The sequence below is a fragment of the Chenopodium album genome, chromosome 15, assembly GCF_948465745.1.
Source record: "Chenopodium album chromosome 15, dcCheAlbu1.1, whole genome shotgun sequence".
NCBI lineage: Eukaryota > Viridiplantae > Streptophyta > Magnoliopsida > Caryophyllales > Amaranthaceae > Chenopodium > Chenopodium album.
Genome location: NC_137848.1, coordinates 6,333,056 through 6,352,371, shown reverse-complemented (window position 1 = coordinate 6,352,371; position 19,316 = coordinate 6,333,056). Strand labels below are relative to the sequence as shown.

The 19,316-nt window shown below is 33.2% G+C and overlaps 1 long non-coding RNA gene across 1 annotated transcript; it reads right to left on the bottom strand.

Annotated features, from left to right (window-relative positions):
• Positions 1-1,109: 1,109 nt before the first annotated feature.
• On the bottom strand, positions 1,110-2,225 carry LOC145582807 (uncharacterized). The gene is made up of 2 exons (XR_014099941.1): positions 1,915-2,225; positions 1,110-1,537 (listed from the first exon to the last, which is right to left on the bottom strand). It is a non-coding gene; the product is annotated as an uncharacterized LOC145582807 (long non-coding RNA).
• Between the last annotated feature and the right edge of the window lie 17,091 nt (positions 2,226-19,316).

The following is a 19,316-nucleotide window of genomic DNA, read 5'->3' as shown; positions in this document are numbered from 1 at the left end:
TCATAAAAACACCATCTAAATTGACTAATTACTCTTCATAAAGGTAAAAAGTAATAAAAAGTGAGACCCAAATGCCGGAGATTCTAGGCAAAATTGTTAGTGTGGTAGTGCTATTTAAACTTTTTACAACTTTATGATAGTTCTTTTTTTAAAAAAAATTTAATAGGTAGTTGTTTTTAAAACATGTGCTTTAATTGGTAATTGTTGACAATTTCCTAAAATTTTTTATTGGGTGATTAATGTTGTCACAAGCTGCAATTAGTTTCATCTCATCTACTGTTTGTGTCTCCCCTGTCTCTATCAGACATCATTTGGTCATCAAATCATACGGCAATGAGTTTTTATTTAACAAACTAATAAAAGTAATAATAAGAATTATATTGTGTTGCTCTTTGTTTCTTTAAGCACATTTGGTAATGGTAACTGGTATAGTAATAAATACTTTTGTAATTTTATGATGGTGGCTCTGGGTAATTCACCTTTCTGTATGTGCATTGCCATGGAAAAACTTGCAAAATTGCAGAACCTGATCATTACCAATATCACAATCTATCATTGCTTACCATATGGAAAAGCAAGGTTGCTGTTAAATATGTTAGAACCATCCGCCTGTGTGAGTAATTCATGCCATTCTGCTTTTGTCCTGTTTTATAGAATATGGTTTGCACACATTTTGCTGATCTTCATTAGCTAGTTTATTTCATGGTTACTTTTGATATTATTGGCAAAGCATGTTTACAATATTTGCATAAGATCAACTATCACTCTGCATTGAGCATACTATTCTTGTTTGGCAGATATAGGCAAGTGTTGTATACACAACCACAAATTCCACAACAGTCATTCCATGATGAACATTCTCTACCACATTGAGTGCACTTCAATTTGGCAGATAAAGTCTCATCCGAAACCTCGTCCATCTCATGAACGTCGTACTGCAGAACTGCTCCTGCTTTTACTAGTTCTTTAAGTAAGTTTCCACTTTTATTCTCTATGGTCACCTTTATCTTCTCATCGGCACTGATTACTCCTGCAAAATGTTAAAACAATCTCTCCTCTGTCTTAATAATTGTGAACTAGACCAAATTACATGATACAGTCAGCAAACATAGAGAATAAAATCACGAGGTTATTCCATATATCATAGGAAACAGCAATACTGAGAGACTAACCACTTTATTACATGATCTATATTCTAAGGTGACATCCTAGTAAAGTAGTTATGAAATCTAATAAGTTGGTTAATGAGATGGTCTATTACGGACACATCGAGGTATAACAAGCTCCCACTCGATAAGGCAAAAACAGTTTCTACAGCAATTTCTTGAAGAAATACAGGCTGCTCCACAAGGTATGCACTTTAATTGATCTTTTAAGTTTGCATCTTCTTGATCTGTTTGTATTTCCATTATCTCTTTGGCGAGTCCTAATGTTTTTGTTTCGGCCTCTATCAACATTTGCATTAATAAGCTACCACTTTCTAGTTCATCCTGATCCTCTACATTTAGGCGATTTAGCTTCGTAGCAAATGTGTCACCTACAAAAAGCACACATTTACCTTAGTCTTTTTATTGAGGGCTAATATACCTATCAATCACGATGTATGGATTAATTCATCCACTCTATAGGACAGAGAAAGTAATTCACATAGATCAATTAAACTTGAGAATAAAAAACAAAAAGCGTGGGAATTTGCTTTTTTTTTTTTTTCCCTACAAATGTGTCAGTCATCTAGGCGAATCTAACATAGCCACACATGAATAGTGTAAAGTTAGAACCCGGCAATTAAAAAAGAATAAAGAATGTATATAATAAGCAACTTTAAAATTAACAAACTCATGATCAAAACCATAATGGTACAATTGCAGATTAGATCTTGGTAATATACAAGACAAGAAAAAAAAGAGGGAGAACCTGATTGAGTGAGCAAAAGTAGAGCTGATATGAAGGCAGTGAAGAAGCTTAACTTGAATGTGATTTCCGCCATCATTTGAAGCTCAAATGTTTGAGAATCAGGAAATGAGACTATTTGTTATGAAAGTAAGATATTTCTGTTTATGATTGATGTGTTTGTGGTCAGTAAAATCAAAGAGAGAGATCTCAATTATTTGGGGTGTGATATACCTGTGACAAGTCTTCATGTCCTGGGTCACGAATTTATTATATTAAATCAAATCATTAATATAACACCATATAGTATGTAACGATTATTAGGTAGATCTTTATGGAGTATCTTACGCACAAATCTGGACCTTTTTGGATAGGTGATTCGACAGTTTGTTGTAGTTGTAGCTGTGAGGATAATTTCCTAATTATTTTGTATTTGGGATTAATTTTTTTTATTTTTTTATTTTTTATGATTCCGCATAATCCTTTTATAATAAAGTAATTTCACAATAATGATCAAGAGAGAACAGTATATGATATCCACATTTATTTACGTAAATTGTTGTTTTCGTATCTTAAACCTTCTCAACATTACAAATTTATTACTTTATCTAATTTCATCAACAGATCAGAAGTATCAATGACTGAGCTATTGGAGCTAGGTGAGAATGTGAGATAATGGCACTTGTGATTTTGATCATTTTGTACTATAACCTTTTTCATCTAGCATATATTTTTGTGTTTCCTGTTTGTCTCAAAACTTAACTAGTGATTAGGAAAAACAAATTAACTTAATGCTTAGCTAAGTTTGATTGAACTTGAGTATGTAAATTGCCCAATAATTTTTTTTTTTCATACCTGTAATTTCAATTCCGAGTAAAATCTAAATGTTTAGTTGATTAGTTGCATGATCATTTTCTACTTTTGCAAGTGATATACAAGTAAATGAAATTTGATATCAGATCTTTGGTATAAGTTTGGAATAATGGGGTTGGTTTAATTTCCCTCGTAAGTTGCAATAGAAATTGATTCAGTCATCAGATGTGTTAACACATGAACTACTCCAAATAAAACCAACTTGATTACAATGATTGTCACTCTATTCTTTATAATTACTCCTTATGACTTAGGAAAGTTCCCACAAATCTCGAAAATTTCTTTCACTAACCTATTGATATCTTGTTAATTGAGTGATAACATATATGGATCATAATCATACAGTGATAGATGAAAATCCATGAAAGATAGGTATGGAGTATCATATATGGCATAAAAATACTACGTAATTGTAAATCGCTCACTGGTATGTATTTATAAATACTTTGTCCCTTAATTAATATAGCGACTTTAATTCCCTTAACTATATCATATTGGTCATAATACGTAGTATATTAATATCTGTCTTGGCAAAATATTTGCCCGAAATCTACATCTTGGATAATAAATAGGATTTTTCTTATATTTGCAAACATGAAAAGCACATCAGTTTGGACAGCCACTTCAGAAAGTTTTGTCAAATTGACATTCTATAAAGAAATAAGTACTCCGTATCAAATACTTCGTATTAATTCAAGCCCAAAAGGTCACTTTTTAAATTTGAATAACACTTATAATGTACATGATTACCTTATCAAAAGTAATTTAAAAATTTAATACATGATTAACATCAAACTAGGAATCTCATATTGTTAAGGCATGGGGTTCATGGGAATGTTTGTCCCTCCATCTCTATACTCAGTTACTCATTCCCATCATCGATAGGTCAATAAAAAATTCATACTCATTTGGATGCAAAACTTAAACCAATTTTATTCCACAACTATTTGGGCATCCACACCAATTTAACACACATCTTACTCGTCCATGACCCACCTCACATTCCCTAATTAAATTTTAGTCTTGATAAAAAAAAGTCATGTAAGTAAAAATAGGAATCTCATATTGTTAAGGCATGGGATTCATGGGAATGTTTGTCCCTCTATCTCTATCCTTGCCCCATCATCGATAGGTCAATATAAAATTCATTCTCATTCGGATGCAAAATTAAACCAATCTTGCTTATTCCACAACTATTTGGGCATCCACACCAACTTAACACACATCTTACTCGTCCAAGATCTACCTCACATTCCCTAATTAAATTTTAATCTTGATAAAAAAATATCATGTAAGTAAAAATATAGAGTACACAATATAGTTGGATGTCTCTTGGCTATTACTTGATTTTTAATATTTCCTTAAAAATGTTTTATTTTATTTTATTTTTATTTATTTATTTATTTATTTATTTATTATTTATTTATTATTGCTTGATTCACCTTTCATATTCCACTATAACGATGTAGAGTAATGGTTTTCTATGCGTTTTAGTGTTTTACTATGGAGCTAGTTATAATTTCTCTCTTTTTTTCATGTTCTTATTAACCTCTTAGGTTTCTAAATTTTCTAATTAAAAAAAAATACGATTTTCATATGAATATATTAAGTACGTAGTATATATTTTAATTCTACTGTGACTCTTCCAAGACCATTTTTGCTTGCTCGTTATCAAAGTGTATTTCTTCTTAGTGTTAGAGACTTAACCTTTATTTTCACTTATTATTGTAAGAAAAATAAGAAGTGTGTTTCATTAGAGCATGATTTGTCTCACCACTAACGAAACTCTGCAAATCCATTATATCATCAGTTTGCTTGAATTGGTTTCCAAAATGATATATATTCACTAAATAAATGTCCACAAAGATGAAGTAGAGTGCACTTCTAGGAAGAGATAGATGAAAGAATAATTAGTTGGCTAATAAACATGATTAATCAATTAATTTTTGGAAATGTCTTGTATGATCAAATTGGAAAAGGCATCCATGTACCTTTCAAAACCATGCTGATAATTTTTTATAGCAATAGTAAAGTTAAAATCCGACTAATAAATAAGTTAAGAAGAAAGAGATCAATAACAAATCTTGTAAACTAATTATACCATTTCATTTAATTTAAACGGAGTAGGTTTTATGTGCATACATTTTTTTTGATATTCAACTTTCACAAGTTTGGTGTAAAAATGAAAACTATAAGTGTAAATTGAAATTACACCCAATTTCAATTAGGTTCTTTCTATTGCTAGAAAAATGGTCAATATTTATTTTTTTTTTTAAAAAAAAATTAACAAAACTATGAGACGATCACAATATTCTTAACAATTTAAACAAACTCAAATTACACACATAAAGTTGTAAACTCAACAACAATCAATCATAGCTTACATTTCTTTTTAACAAGTAAAAACACAAGCAACAAATTTTACACATCACAAACAAAGATGCACACATAATAACTAACATACAAGAAGATGAAAACATACAAAACATTTAAATTGAAATAGCCCAAAAATGCCATTATATTGACTTGCCGGCTTGCTTGGTTTTTCATCACTTATCTCTTAACCTTAGCTTTCCTCACAAATCTTACATACGTACTCTTCCTCTTCCTCTTCCTCATCATCTAATCGCTTTCCATCATAGATGCCAAGAGACAAATGTTGAAAGAACAAACAAACTGTGGATTTTCGACAAAAGCCGAGTCATCCTCATATGATCAAGAGCCATGAGCATCATACTCTTCCCAAATTCTAAGCACAACCATATCTATTTGTTCCAATATCATTAGTATATAGGAACTAATAGATTATTGGTGAAATTTTTATATAGGAAGTTTATAAGCCATGCTTCTTAAGTTTTTATTTCTTATATAGGAATAATAATAGTGGAGGGTGTAACATATATATATATAAATAAATATTATGTACTATATATAATTATATATGATATGATTGTGGGAGTTGAGAATCATAACTGAACAAGATGATGACTCTTACCAGCAGTTTTCCTTTTGGCTTTATAGATTTCAATTTGAAAAAGGCTGAATGAGGAAGTATGAGTCATTTTCTTACACTTTGGACGTGTATAATCTTATTTATTTAGTGACAATATTGACCCTTAATGCATCTTTTGGACAATAATAATGTTGCTAGGTTTGTTTTCTTCTTAAGCCACTAATTGTGTGTGTTTGTTGCATTGCTTATAAAATTACAATTACGTGGTTGTGGTTTAAAAGAGGCCATAACAATATGCGAATGAAAACGATTTAAATTTTGTAATTTAAATAAGAAACTTTATCAACTTATTTAGTTTACACGAGTATTAATTATTTGTTCACTAGACTCGGATTCTGATTGTGTAGGCTAGCTTGGAGAAGAGAGGGAAATAAAAAGGGAGTTTGGGAAGTGGTGTAGAAAAGTTGTGTAGTCGTATCAAATTGTGCAAGTCCTCTTAATTTCATGTGTTCCCAATTCATACTAATCAATAGTGTTTATTGAGAATTATTAAATTCATTTTATGTAGTACACGTATAAATAAAACATAAGATGGAAAGATTAAATTTACACAAAATTATTACATATACTATTATTAACTATCTAACATATATAAATGCATGGTTTTGATTCTGGTCTGGTACTATTTATATATGGCTACATTATATTACTAATATTTTTAAACTTCATTTCTAATATAATTGAGTTAATTCAGGGTTTGTATTCAAAACACCAATTTTTTCACAACGTACTTTACATATATGATTATGTTATAAAAAGTTGTAGTTGTACATATGAGCAAGTGTGAAGCTTAAAATAATGCATGCATATCTAAGAAGTTTGGTCACGGAGTATTATTTAAGATAATGGTACGGTGATTATTACTGATATCTAATACTACCTCCGTTAACCATTATCTGCAACTTTTACCAAAAATGGACGCTAAACATTATGTGCAACATTTCCAAATCTTTCCATATTTAGTAAAAAAAAATTAACAAAATTACAAAAATGCCCTTACTTAAAACTTTATAACATCAATTACATTCATTAAAACATAATTAATTAATTACTAATCTAACCTAATTAATCTAACAACTCCTATCAAATTTAATTCATCTCCCCCAATAACTCATTAAAATCAACCAAACTAGTTCAAAATCATCCAATTTCTCCACATTCATACCCTAATTTTTCACCCTCTTCATCTTCCCATTACCTTTCTCCCTCCTCCTTCAAACTCAATCAAGATCTGGTATCACGATTCACGAAGAAGAAGGCGACGAAGAAGAAGACGATGAAGAAGATCTGGTATTCGGTGGGTGTGGCGGTTTCTTTGGTGGTTTTGGGTTCGAATTGGGGTGGGTCGTAATCTGGGTTCGAGTTGGGGGTTTAGTCTCTGGTGGGTTGGTGGATTTCGGTGGATGGAATTCGGTGGGTGGTCGTTCTTCGTGGGTGGTTTTCGTAGGTGGGTGGTTTTCGTAGGTGGGTTTCGCAGGTGGGTTTTCGCAGGTCGTTCTCGGTGGGTGGTTTTCGCAGGTGGTTTTCGTGGGTGGGTTATCGTAGGTTGGTTTTGGTGGGTGGGTTTTGGTGGTGGTTCGTGGAGGTGGTGGTTCTGTCGGTGGGTTTCGGTGGCTGGGGCTGGATTGTTCTTTCAATTTTTTTTTTTTTTTTTTTTTTTTTTTTTTTTTTTTTAAGAATTGGATTGATTAACTATTAATGACATACCCTTACTTTTTGTTAAACACTATTAAGAAGTTTTGCATTGGAGTCCGTTCCTCTCCCCAAAGTTGCAGATAATGGTTAACGGAGGTAGTATATTCTTGAGGGGTATAATAGACATTATTCTTCATATGAGATATAGGAGTTGACAAACAAGATGTGCTTTATGGCTTTCGTGGCTAACTTTATGATTGAGTGGATCGTCTTTTGCTAAGGTGTACCTCAGTATTAGTGGATCCACTAATTAATGCTTCCTCTTGTATTTTGCAAGCTGGCTCGGCGGCTTGGCTGTGAGCTAGCTAGCCGGTTCGATTGGACCAATCACAAGCTTTCGTTTTCTAACAATCCTATGTGGCATCACTCTCATATTGACAAATAATCATTTTTCAAGCCGAGATTTAGAGTTGCATTAGCCGAGCCTAGGATAAGTTGATGATGAAACCCTTCTATTCAATTATGAGTATGATGGTGTCATTATCCACTATGCACCTCGAATAAATAGTGTTGCTTCGACGTCTCTCAATCGACTAGTTAATATGCTTTAAATTATTTTCTTACCTTTTTTTTCATGCTAAGGAAACTCGTTCCTTACTTTTGAATGTGTTATTTTGGAAAATAGTTTCTTGACAAATAAGTTATGGACATTTGTTATAAATGAAAATTATGATTTTTTTTTTCTTTTTTTTTAATGATGAATGACTTTAAATTGATAAAAAAAGGAAAAAAGATTATAGAGTATGTGATCAACTTTACTCATACGTTTAGGATTACGTCCGTTTTAATATTTGACAAATCACCCACCAAAATTTAAGAGCTTGAGCAGCTAGCTTGAACTTGAACCACAAAAATTCCCAAAAAAATAAATTGAATTAAGTAATTTTAGTATGTCAATATAAAATTTACGAAGTATATGAACTCCTTGTGTTGAGCAATATATCATCCTAGCTAATGGCTTGTGTGAAATGAATACCTGGACGTAATTTGACAAGGAAATATAATAACATCAATCTAATCTAACATCTTGAACTATTTTTTTTTTTATTCATTTTTTTTTTATTATTATTATTGTTATTTTTCTAATAAGAATGAAATTACTTATTTATGAAAAGAAATGGCTTTTTTTTTTTTTTTTGAAAGATTATGAAATGGCATTAAGGGCTTGTTCTGATTTACTGAGCTGAACTGAAATGATTGGAACTGAACTGAAATGAATTGTTTATAAGAGAAGAAAATTAGGAACTGAAATGATTAGAGCTGAAATAAACTGAACTGAAATTAAGCTGAAGAAAACAGGTCCTAATTGGTGAGACTTGTCAAAATGGTATTTAATAAATAATTCAAACACTTTGTCCGGAAATCAGTAAATTCACATGTCCCACCTTTTATTATTATTATTATTATTATTATTATTATTATTAAGAAAAATTGGCTAAAATAGCACAAACTATTGCTTGGGTACGATCAATAGCACAAACTTTAGCAGCTGTAAATAACATAAACTATTTCTGGTGCCGGAGATTCCATCGGATTCCAACCACTTTTTTTAGGAATAAAATTACAGTATAATTTAACCCCCTCCACCTTCTGACGTGACTATAAAGTTGATAGCTTTTTTTTTTTTAAAAAAAAAAAACAATAAACTTTGGGTTCATTTGGCATCACTGTAGTTTTCTGTTTTTTGGTTTTTTGTTTTTCAAAATCATATAATATATGTCGTATAATGAATAAAAAATTAGTCAAACTTATTAAGATCATGATATTTTTTAAAACTGACAAAAGAAAAGTGGAAACACCTTTTTCTTGTTCCCTGTTTTTGGTTTTTTGTTTTCAAAAAACTAAAAATAAAAAACGATGCCAATCAAGCCCTTGGTTATTTGTTCTACTATACTATTATACTACTATAAAATTCGTATGAAATTGGTGATGATGAAGACTATAATCATTGAAGAGTAAGTCCAAGGTTGAAGGCAAAATTGTCAACCATTGTTTTTGTTACTTGGTAAGTTTTCTTTACTTGTTTGATTTAGAACATTAATTATATAGGATACAAACACGGAAAAAGAAATATTAGGGTTTTATATAATTAATTTGGATTGAGTTATGGGTAAATTTTGGGTTTGAGGTTATTAAGGGCCTGTTCTCATTGACTGAACTCAGCTGAACTGAACTGAACTGAACTCAGCTGAACTGAACTGAACTTAACTGAACTGAAATGAATATTTTATAAGAGAAGGAAATTAGGAGCTGAACTGAACTGAACTGAACTGAACTGAGCTGAACTGAACTGAACTCAGCTGAACTGAACTGAACTGAATTGAACTGAATTTCAACGTAAGAGAACAGGCCCTAATTTGACTAACTATAAATTGGGAATTAATTTGATTAATTTTTATTGATTTTTAGGGGTAAATTTGGGGTTTTGTGTAATTAATATTGATTGATTTAGGGGTAAATTTGGTGTTTGTTGAATTATGATTGATGTAGGCAAGAATTCAATTAGGAATTTTTATTTTTGGGCTACATGTATACAAAAAAATGTGAAATTTTGTTAGCAAAATGCAAGTGATATTTGTGTGCTTTAAGTTCTAAGACTGGTCCTACTCTCTATATTTAATGTTAATATTTGTTATCACATTATTTTACATAACATGTTATAATATTTAAAAGTGATATACTCATATGCATAATAAATTACAGGAGTTACATAATGTAACATATTATATAATAACAAGGAAAAAATTGTTTGGACAAATCCCAATTACAAAGATTATATTAGTCACGTTAGAGAGGGATTGTTAATTTTATTAAAAAAAAAAAAATCTAAATTCGGTAGAATCTCCGACACCGAAAATAGTTAATGTCATTTTCCACACCCAACCCCCAAAGTTTGTGTTGTTTATTGTTAGTGCTCCACTTAAAATTCGTGCTATTGAGTGCACCCAAGCAATAGTTTGTGCAATTCTAGCCAATTTTGCCTTATTATTATTTATTAATTATTATTTGGATCTTGCTAACGAATTCCCCTAAGCATCAAATATCAAATTAAAATATAATGTAAATTTTTTTTTTCTTGACCAGTTGGTTGTTTCATTTATAAAACTTAACAATACATTACTTCAACCATTAATAACTTTAATTATCAATACGTAAAACTTAAAAAAATTAGATATTATGATGGTACTTATTGAGACAATGCTAACAAGATCGCACATGATTATTTTTCTCCTTACATAAAACTCATAAGAGACAATCAAAGTAGGAAATGCGAATAATGTAAAAATCAAATTAGGTCAAGTAAAAAACAATAAAAATAAGTATTAATTTGGAAATGTGTACCAAAATCACACGTCAATTGGTATAATTAATGTTTATTTCAACTTAATATTTCTACTTATAATTATCTTATCTAACGCCCCTCAGGGGCGGAATCAAGGAAGGGCTAGGGTAGGCCATGGCCACCCCCTTTATTTTGTATAAAATGTTTTTGTTTGTTTAGTTAAACAAGTCTGAGTTAGTTGATAAGTTGGCTTAAATTTTATGGAAAGGCATCATGGGTTTGAGAAAATTCTTAGCTACACCCTTGTGTAGCTAAACTAGTTGCACCAGCAGCATACAGATGAACATATAGTACATCAAAAATGAACATGCTTTTTTTTTTTTTTACATCTTAACTTTCTCTTTTCTCTTTTCTTACTTCTATTAATTTTCTCTCTCTATTTTATCCTCAATTTGAAACTTTCTCTCCTTTATTATCTATTTAAAAATGATTAAGTAAATACCTCACTTTCCTTCAATCATAATTCTTCTTCTTTGAAACGACAATTGGTTCTAGTGAGAGAAAGTTCTCAATCCTCTATTTTTTGTTTGTTCGTTTCCTTTTCCTTCCCCTCCAATGGAGGGGAATCCTCCTTCACCAGTTGCTTCTGTGTTAGACTCTAAAATTCCTAATAATCCTAGTCCTTCTTTAAGTTTTAGGGAGGTGGTTGCTACTTCTTCTGAATGGTTTGAACAGGCTCATAAAATTGTTTTCACAGCAAAGGAATGGGATGATGCTGAGGACATCGCTCCTGATGGTAATTTATCTGTGCAATTCAGTAAGGAAACCTTGTTTAAATTGAGACAACCATGGTCAATGAATCTAATAGGTAAGGTTGTTGGGATTCCAGTTCGACGGGAATTTATGGCGAAGAGAGCTCGGATTATGTGGAAAATTAAAGGCAATTTAGAAACAATTAATTTGGGTAAAAGTATCTTCTTGTTTAGATTCTCCCTTCAGGATGATTATGAACGAGCGCTTTTTGGTGGTCCTTGGTTTATCTTTGATCATTATTTGATGATTACTCAATGGAGACCCAATTTCCGTCCAAATCAATCTCAGTTTGAAAAAATGGCTGTTTGGATTCGTTTTCCAGAGTTACCAGTCGAGTATTATGAGAAATCAGCTTTGTTTGAGATTTCTCGAGTGGTGGCGAAACCAATTCGAGTTGATTACTCTACCGATCGACTCACGAGGGGAGATATGTTCGTGTTTGTGTTGAAATTGATCTTAATTTGCCTCTGATCACAAAGGTTTGGGTAGATGGCGCGTGGCAACAAGTAATATATGAGAAATTATCTTCTTTGTGTTTCTCTTGTGGCAGGATTGGACACGAAGCTTCAAAGTACATGAATGGAGGTGGAAACAAAGGTAAGCAATAGCAAGTTGTGTCTAATTCGGGTGATAATACACCTAAACAGGGGTTTGAAATGCCATGTGGTGAAGGGAGATTTGAACCGCTATCAACATCTTCTGAGTTGGGTCAAAGTTCTAAAAAGCAGGAGATGGATTTGTCTATAGTTGGGCCGGCCCAAGTTTTGGAGAATGAAACGGATAACGTTAAGGAGGATGTTTATGGTCCATGGACTACTGTGATTAATAGGAGAAAAAAAAAAGAAAAACATTGTAACTTCCAATGCTACTCCATCTAAGTCTATTCTCCCTAAAACGACTCGTATGGAACAAAAAGGGAGCCAATCAAATCCTAAATGGCAAAAAAACCTTCTGGAGGAGTTTTACAAAAGAAATTCTTGAGCTCCCCTCGATTTCCGTGCAGAAGCATAATGATTCTTCTGATAATTCGAATTTGCAAGCAAAAAATCCTTTATCTTCCTCAAGTCTCAATTGTCAACATGCAAAAGAAATCCTTCACCATGTGTCATCTATGGTTTGTGATGACTCCTCTTCTCCTTCTGTGCTTTTGCATGATATTAACTTACCTCTTCTACAAATACCTTCTTCTTGTTCCGATAAAGATCAAGTCCTTTTCACAAAAATTCCCCATTCTCTGTTGCATGCAACAGAAAATCAACATGGATCACAACAAAGCCAATCTCCCAAAAAGTCACAAACACAATTCTCCTCCTTCCCCACCACCAACTCTCAAGCCGTAGGAAGTGAGGAATGTCCTACCAATAACGAATTATCAGAAATGGAAGTCACCTCCTCTAATCTCAACACCAATGGAGAAAGTGACTCTAAGTCTCCCCAACTTTGGAGCAATAGAGCCGGAATTAATGAGTTATGCAAGACAATACAAACCGAGTTCGAAACAGCTCCTAAGCTTATTTCCGGAGACAAGGGTAATGGATTCTCTTCCTTCTCCACCAGCAATTCGCCGTTACCCGTCACCTCCGACGGAGATGGAGGGTACGTTGAGGCTAATGGACTCTCTCCGGAGGAGGGAGGAAAGGATGATCGGGCGTCCACCTTGTCTTCTTGTGCACGAGGGATTGCCATTACCAAAAAGAATGGAGGTCGTGCCCTTGGTTTTCGTTACTCGAGGACACAACATCGAGGTTCCAAGTCGCCGTATAGCCATGTTCGTAACCAAGGAGGAAGTAGTAGGGGTACAAATTCAGGTGAGCTACTATCCTCGTCCGAATGGATGCCCGAAAATTCCCCTGTTAATGACTCCGATCAAATTGGAGGATGTGGGTCCCATGCAATCTCTACAATATTGGATGGATTGGGAGAGTTACTTCCATCCTTTAACAGTTCAAGCACACCCGGGTGACTCGTCTTACACCACCCTCCAACATTTTATTCTGGCGTTAAATATGAAGATCATAGTCTGGAATGTTCGGGGTGCAAATAATGAGGAATTTGTTCCTCATGCAAAAGATATAGTGGATTCTCATCATCCTAATGTTTTTGTCTTCTTGGAAACCAAGGCTAAGTCTCAACGTGCTAGACAAGTTGTTTTACAATTGGGATTTAATGATTTTAAGGTTATTGAACCTAATGAAAGGAGGGAAGGAGTATGGATCTTTTGGAAGAATGGTGTAGATTTATTGAAATTTTCGGATCAAGGAAATCTCTTTCATGGGCTTTTTCACTTTAGTAACAACACCCCTGAAATTATGTTAACTGGGATCCATGCTTCGAGTGTCCCTAAGGAGAGGCATTTGGATTGGCAGCGTCTTAAGCAATCTATTCCTCCTAGTGACATGCCATGGTTGATCCTAGGTGATCTTAATGAGGTTACAAAACAATCAGAGAAGTCGGGGGGTCGCCCTTTCAAGGATAGTCAATGCAAAGACTCTAAGGAATTTACTGATAAAGCGGGAGTTGTTGATTTAGGGTTCCATGGTGCTCCCTTCACTTGGACTAATACAAGAAAGGACAGTGCTCTTATAAGGCAGCGTTTGGATAGAGCTCTCTCAAGCTTGTCATGGCTTGATTTCTTTCCTCACACCAAGGTTTTACATCTTACTCATACTAATTATTCAGATCATTGTCCCTTGTTAATTGATATGACTAACCCCACTGTGAAAGGTCCCTTCCCCTTAAGATGTAAAGAGGTTTGGATTGAGCATCCTGATTTTGCAAATTTCTTTGTTATTGGACTTAATCGAATAATAATTTTTTGGTAGGACTAGATAATTTTAGCAAGAATATCAAATTCTGGAATTCGAATGTTTTTGGTAATTTAAAAAAACAAAAAAAGAAAATTTTGGCTAGATTAGATGGAATTCAATTACATTTATCCTATAATAGATCGAATTTCCTTAGTAATTTTGAGCAGAATATGTTAAAAGAATTGGAAGATATTCACAAAAGAGAAAGAATTATATGGGCACAAAAGGTTGGAATAAATTGGCGAAAATATGCTGATCATAACACAAAATACTTCCATATTTTGGCTAAGGTTAAAAAAAGTCGAGGAAAGATTTTAGCACTAAAAGATAATGATGATATTTGGGTTAAGGATTGTGATAATTTAAAAATTCTAGCAACTGATTATTTCATGAATATCTTTAAATCGAAGTTGCAATCTAATTTATCTTTTCAAGATAATTATGTGCCAAATTTACCTTATTTGACCTTAATCGTAGTGCTATGTCTCGAATTCCATGTTTAGATGAAGTCAAGGAGTGTTTATTTAAAATGAATCCAATGAAGTGCCCCGGCCCTAATGGAGTGCAGCCCCGTTTTTTACAGCATTTTTGGTCTGATCTAGGTCCCTCTATTTATAATTTTGTGCTTAATTGCTTTCAATGTTGTGAGGTTCCAACTAGTGTTAATAAATCTTACATTGCCCTAATTCCCAAGAATGAAAATCCTTCCAAAGTTTCGAAATTTAGACCAATAGGGTTATGTAACACTAGTTATAAATTGATCACTAAGTTAATTTCTGATAGGATAAAACCTTTTCTCACTAAAATCATTAATCCTCTTCAATCAAGTTTTATCCCTGGTAGAGGCATTGAGGATAATATTATAGTGGTTAAGGAAATTGCCCATGTTTTCAAGAAAGCAAAGAAAGGAAAAAATATTTGTGCTCTAAAACTTGATCTTCCAAAAGCATATGATAGTTTAGAGTGGTCCTTTATTGAAAATACTCTAAACTTCTTTGGCTTTCCTGTTAATTTAAGTAAACTGATCTTAAATTGTATATGCTCTCCTACTATTTCTGTTTTGTGGAATGGTTAAATATGTGATTCCTTTTCTCCCTCTCGTGGTATAAGGCAAGGTGATCATTTGTCCTCTTATATATTTGTTCTTTGCCTAGAGATATTATCCATTATGATTGAGCAGCATGTTAGTAGAGGGTTATGGAAACCTATTAAGCTCACTCCTTCCATCCACATGTCACATATATTTTATGCAGACGATGTTTTCCTTTTGGGGAACTCTTCTAGTGAGAATATCAGTGAGATGATGAGTGTCTTGAATTTGTTTGGTGATATGTCTGGTTTAAGATTAAATCAAGCTAAATCTTCCATGATCTTTCCCCCAAAAATGAACCATTTGATTAGATCTAATACTGCTCATTCTTTTGGGTTCAAGTGTGCAATTTCTTTTGGGAAATACTTGGGGATTGAAATTAGTTCAAATAGGCTCAAACCTTCTCACTACTTTGATCTCCTTGACAAAACAATGGATAGAATTAGGGGATGGCAAGCGAAGCTTTTGAATCTTGCTGGAAGATGTACTTTAATCAAGTCAGTTTTAAACTCTTACCCGGTTTACGACATGCAAACTAATCTCATCCCTGTCACTGTGCTAGATAAACTAGATCAAAGATGTAGGAAATTCTTATGGAACAAAGTGGATAATATCCATTACAGTCCTAGGCTTGCATGGAAATATGTTACTATGCCCTTAGCTGCTGGTGGTTTAGGCATTAGGAGGTTGAGAGAATGGAATGTTTGCTTTATGGCTAAATTAGGTTGGACTCTTTTGAATAATCCTTCGAAGCTATGGGTGAAAATTTTCAATGAAAAATATCTTAAAAATTCTGCCCTTTTTTTATTGCATTCCAATATCCTCTCAATCACCAATTTGGAGGGACATTCTTAAGGGCTGACACCTTCTTGCTTCAGGTTTGAAAATTGGGATAGGTAATGGTGCAACCACTTCTCTTTGGTATCACCATTGGGTAGGTAAAGCTCCTATTTATCTTCTCATACCTTGTGACATTCCTCCTTCTATGGCACATTGGTATGTTAGTAATATCATAAAGGATGGAGTTTGGAATTTAGATGATATCAAGCACCTATTAACTGATTCCTTGATTTCTGAAATCTTATCAACTCCTATTTCTAGAGTTGCCAATTTTGATGACTTCATTCATTGGCCTTTGTCCAAAACAGGTGAGTTTACTATCAAATCTGCTTATCAATTTCTTATTTCACCTTCATATGATCCCTTTCTTTATTTCTCTTCCTGGAAATCTCTTTGGAAAGTGATTGTGCCTTCAAAGTACTCCTTTGGAATGTAGTTCACACCATCCTCCCTGTGGCTGAAAAGTTAACAATTTTTATGCCCCTCATTTCCCCTATTTGTGCTAGATGTAATTTATATAATGAATCTCATCTACATCTCTTTCGAGATTGTTTTTCATCTGCTATATTATGGAAGGATATTTTTGCAAAAATTCATCTTCCTTCTAATTTTAGCTTTCATAGTTTCTTTTCTTCGGATTGGAATGAATGGATTAACTTCAACCTAGCTTTTGATAGTCATTGGAAAATGACATTCTCAATAGCTATTTGGCACATATGGAAGCAAAGAAATATAGCTGTTTTTTATCTTAAGATGTTCAATTCTCAAATTATTTTTAGTAGATTCATTATAGATTATCAATGTACTAATCATATAATGCAGGGCAAAGAACATGTCACTGATAAACCAAGTAGCTCCAACGCTCAGAATACTTGGAGCCCACCTCCAAAGGGTTGGGTCAAAATCAATACGGATGGAGCTTGGACTGCTATCAATGTGGCTGCTGGAGGTGGTGTTGTGAGAAGAGATGATGGAACTTGGATCATGGGATTCTCGAGCAAATATAATGCAATTACAGCTTTTGCAACTGAACTGTTAGCAGTTAGGGAAGGTATTGCTATGGTCAAAAGGCTTGAAGTGAAGGATGTGGAGTTGGAAGTGGATGCTTTGTCTCTAAGTGTCATGCTCAATTCAGCAGGTGGTAATCTCCACCATGAATTGGCTGATGTGGTGAAGGATATTGAGGAGGATATCAAGTACTTTGATACTTTTGAAATCCTTCATGTGAATAGGAATCACAATGTTGTTGCTCACGAGTTAGCTCAGATTGGAATGGTTATGATTGTTGGGCATCGTTTGTATCTCACCTGCCCTGATGTTATCCAGCCTATCTACAATGCAGAGCTAACTGCTGTAGCTGCTCTGAATGTTGATGAAGACTCTGTCGAGGAGTAATCTGCTGCTTGTTTATCTTACTACTAATATAGTTGTTATCATAAAAGTTAGTTTTTTTACTTTTCGATGGGGCACAGTGTTTTATTTTAGTCTTAGGACCATTAATTTTCAGCTTAGAATATGGTCTTCTGATCTTAGCTATTCACCAGCCTCTCATTTTGTTTTGCGGAATGAGGTTGGCTTGTTTATTTGTAAAACTCTAATTAATTAATATATTTCGTCTATTATGTGTTAAAAAAAAATTCTTCTTCTTTGTCCTTCTACTTAGAGCAATCTTCAATTTGTCACCATTGTAGCATTCTCTCATCATCATCTTCGTTGCGATTGTGAATCGTGAGGTAATTTTGAGTTTTTTTATTTTTTTATTTTTATTTTTTTTTGGTTTATAAATATGTGAATGTTTCTATCAATTTTCATTTATGATTTCTAATCTATCATATTATAGATTGGTAATTATTTTTTCTATGATGAACCAAGATAAGATTTAAGGTAGATTTTAAATTTTTAGAGTTAAAATAATTAAAATCGAACTTGTGAATAATTTTCGTAAAATAAAAATGAACATGTAGTACTGTAAAAATGAACATGTAGTGCAAAATGAACATTTAATACACAAAAAATGATTATTTATTGGAAATTTTGCATTTAACCACCTTTTAAATCTCATTTTTTGCAAATAACCACCTTTTAAAAAAAAATGTTGCAGGAGACCACCTTTTTATTAAAAAATGTTGCAGCTTAACACCTTACGCCGGAAAGTGATTGTTTGACTTAAAACTCCGGTGTTGACCACAGCACGTGTAACGCACGTGACTTTTAATAATCCATCATCCCCCCTTTTCTTTCTTTTTCTTCTTCGATTTCTCAGATTTCCTTCCCTGTATCTCTTTCTTCGTTCTCTCTCTTGTTCTCCCATCCTCCTTCTTCCTCGTATCTCCTCCATTGTTGGTTGCTGCTGCTTCAAGTAAGTTTTTTGCTTTTCTCTTTCTTCTCTTTTTCTTTATTCTCCTTCCTAGTCCTTTCTCTGTTAATTCCTTTTGTTGTAGTTATTTGCAAAATCAATAAATTAGGGTTAGCTAAATTCTCTCTAATATTGGTTCTCGTAGGTGCAATGTCTGAATCTCCAGCACAAAAAAATATGGATGTGGTGTCCCAATTGCAAGGTTGAAGTCTTGGACTCATGAGAACCCAGCACGAAGATTTAAGGCCTGCAAATTTTACAACCCAGACACAAATCAAAGGGGCTGCAACTTCTTTAGGTGGGTTGATGAAGATATGACCAGTTGGCAACGCGGCGCCATAAATCTTCTTCTAACAGACAAACAACTTTTGAAAAAAGAAGTTAATGTTTTGCAAACAAGATTATGCTGCTCAGAGAATGAAAATAAGAGGTTGAAGGATGAGTTTGAGAAACTGAAAATGAAAGTGAAGAAGTCAAAGAAGGGGCAAGGTGACAGCTTTGGAGTGACTATGTTTCTAAGTGTGGCTGTATCTATTTTACTTAGTATTATCATGGTGAAAATGTTAGCATGAATTGTACTTCTAAAATTAGGTAGTAGTATGAATTAGTTGGTTGAAGTAGGTGTTGTTTTGTGCTAAGTGTACTGACTCTGTTAG